Raw genomic sequence first — 3,645 nt, 5'->3', positions numbered from 1 at the left:
TGAAAACTTGGTCTTCTCATGGTCCCACTTGGATTTTAGGACATCCTTAATGACTTCTGTTAGTGGTGTTGCCATACATGCATTTTGCAAATCAAAAAAAAAATAGAACAGTTGTGAAACTACATTCGACAACATTCAGATGCAAATCTGCAACATCTCATCACTCCATATAGCAGATGTTGATTGGTAGAGATGTGCGCACCATACCTATAATGGATATATATGATGAAAAATAATAATAGAGAGAATTTATGTAGCCAACACCAAATAGTCTGATATATGGGGTTCAGTTACTTGATTGGTTGAAGATAAACTCTTTCTTCACATGCTGAAGAATTGATAGAAGTAGGCATAAAATGTCCTTTAATTTTCCCTGACACATAATACAAACCCAGGCATATTATACATGTGGAACTCAGGAAAAGAACCAGCAGCATAAATTTTGATTGAACATTTTCATTCCAAGCCGCAGAATGGTAACAATTGCCACTGTGTGACTAGGAGGTCACCGGTTCTGTCAAATTGTTACACTGCAGTAATACAAAGTATTGAGAAAAGAACTTGAATTGAAGGAGAAGAAAACTTGGAGAGAAAGATTACTTCATTCTCATTTTCTTCAACTAATACAAATGAGTATATAATATATATATATATATATATAGTTAGAATTCTATATTACCGATTAAATCAAACTTTAATACTAACTCTAGTTAAATTACTAACTCACTTGCTAACCACATATCTAGCTAACTCACTAACTGACTAATGCCACATCAGCTTGCTACACTTTCAACACTCCCCCTCAAGCTGATGCTTTGAAAATATTCTCGACTCCAAACTGGTTTAATAGGAACTCATTTTATGTTTTGCCAATGCTCTTTGTCAGCAAATCTGCCAGTTGATCTTTTATTGACAAGTGATAAGTTAAGATCATTCCTTGACTCATTTTTTCTCTTACAAAGTGACGGTCTATGTCTATATGTTTGGTTCTTTCATGGAATATATGATTTGCTGCAATCTGAATAGCAGCCTTACTGTCACAAAACAAATCAACGGGTTGATGAAGTTTAATTCCCAGTTCATTAAACAAGCCTATCAACCAAGTGATCGCAGTTACACAAGATGCCATGCTTCTGAATTCAGCTTCAACTGAGCTTCTAGCTACAATTTCTTGCTTCTTTTACTTCCATGATACTAAAGCTCCTCCAAACTTCACGAGATACCATGTGACAGATCTTCTTGTCTGCAGGCAGGAGCCCCAATCTGAATCACAGAATGCCTGTAGTTGCTTTGTTTCTTCTGCTGGCATCAGGAGTCCCAAGCCTGGTGATGCTTTTAGATACTGACAATTCTTAGGGCATCCTCCATGTGTGATTGTTTTGGAGCATGCATATATTGACTTAGTACTTGCACTCCAAAAGATATATCTAGTCTGGTCATAGTTAAATATAATAGTCTTCCTATCAACCTTTGATACTCACATGATCCTTCAATGTAGGATCTTCATAGCCTGCATCTCTGTTGAACGTTTTATCATACTCCACCGAAGTGAGTTTTTGATTACACTCCAAAGGAGTTCCAGCTGTCTTTGCTCCACCTAGACCAAGTTCAGATACTAGCTCCAACGTGTACTTCCTTTGGCACATATGTATGCCCTTCTTTGATCTGGCAAACTCAATCCTAGGAAAAATTTAAGGTCTCCAAGATCCTTCATTTTAAACTTCTTCTGTAGATCTTTCCTTGTCTTGATCAGCAACTCATGACTACTTCCTGTGATGATTAGATCATCAACATATATTAAGATCACAATTATATCACTGCCTAGCTTCTGTGTGAATAAGGAGTAGTCAAAGTGACTTTGAACAAAGCCCAACTGGTGCAGGGCTTCAGTCAGTTTTAGATTCCACTGTCTTGGTGCTTGTTTCAGATCATACAGTGATTTATATAATTTGCAGACTTTCTTAATCTCCCCCTGTATAGCAAATCCATATGGAATGGTCATGTAGACTTCTTCTAAAAGATCACCTTGTAAGAAGGCATTGTGGACATCCATTTGATAGATGAACCAATTGTTGGATACAGCTATAGCTACCACTGATCTAACAGTAACCATTTTAGCTACTGGTGAAAATGTTTCTTTGTAATCCAATCCTTCTTGTTGACCGTATCCTTTTGCCACTAAGCGTGCCTTATACCTTTCCACTTCTCCTGATGATTTATATTTGACTTTGAACACCCATTTGCACCCAATGAGAATTTTGCCTTCAGGGAGATCCACAATACTCTATGTGTTGTTCTCCTCAAGACAAGCTATCTCAAGTCTCATTGCTTCAATCCACTTTGGATATGCAGCAGCTTCCTTGAAAGTGGAAGGCTCCAAGATAGATGAATAGGAGTTCAAGGCTGTCTTGTAGGAAGATGTAAGTTGATCATAGCTGATATAAGAAGAGATAGGATAGACATAGTTGGAAGCCTTAGTAGTAACATAGTCTTGTAACCAAAGAGGTTGCTTAACAGTTATAGATGACTTTCTAAGTGATTCAGTTGACTGTTCTGTGGTAGCAGGAGCATGACTTATGACAGAGTCATTAGCAGCTATATCACAAGGTGAATTTGAAGCACTAGACTAATCTGCAGTATTAGAAGCACTAGGTTGCTCTGCAGCATTAGATGGCACACTAAGCTGATCTGCAGTATTAGAGGGAATTGAAGGAAAAGAAGCTAAGCTTGTATTCCCTTCCTCTTGAGTAGGCTGAGAGTCACAGGGTTGAAAGTCTGATAGGGGCTGATTATGAATGCTGGGCTCTAAAACTGAAAATAGATGTGATGTAGAGGGTGTGAAATGTTTAAATGGAAACAGATCTTCCTTGAAAACCACATTCTTGCTGACAAAGAATGTTTTAGCATGCAAGTCATAGAGTTTATAGCCCTTTTGAGTAGATGAATATCCCATTAGAACTGCTGGAATAGCCCTGGCTGACAGCTTATCAGTGACTTTTGGACTTCATGCATATGCAAGACAACCAAAGACCCTCAAGTGGTCAATACCTGGAGAGTGCGTACCAGTGCAGCATTTCAAAGGATGATTTGTTTTGAAGAATAATATAAGGTAGTCTGTTAAGTAGGTATACAGCTGTAGACACACATTCCCCCCAGAACTTCACAGGTACAACCCCTTGAAACCTCAGTGACCTAGCAACTTTCAGAATTGATCTATGTTTTCTCTCTACTACACTATTTTGCTGAGGTATGTAGACACAAGAACTTTGGTGTATAATGCCATTTTCCTTAACTAATTCATCAAACTGAGAGTTAGAAAACTCACATCCATTATATGTTCTCAGAATTTGAACATTGGAATTGAAAATGTTCTTTACCATAGCTAAGAATTGTCTTATAACAACAATAGTTTCAGCTTTATTGTTCAACAAGAATATCCAGGTGTACCTGGAGAAATCATCTACTAGTGTTAGAAAGTACCTCTTATCATCATGTGTAGGAACTCTATATGGACCCCAAACATCACCATGTACTAGTTGAAAAGGTTTATTTGAACTAGTTGTACTAGTAGGAAATGGAAGTTTAGACTGTTTTGCAAGTGGACACACTGTGCAGTGATGATTTTTATCTGGCTTGGACTGTTTT

Source organism: Nicotiana tomentosiformis, chromosome 8 (assembly GCF_000390325.3).
Source record: "Nicotiana tomentosiformis chromosome 8, ASM39032v3, whole genome shotgun sequence".
Taxonomy (NCBI): domain Eukaryota; kingdom Viridiplantae; phylum Streptophyta; class Magnoliopsida; order Solanales; family Solanaceae; genus Nicotiana; species Nicotiana tomentosiformis.
Note: the sequence above shows the minus strand (reverse complement) of the source record.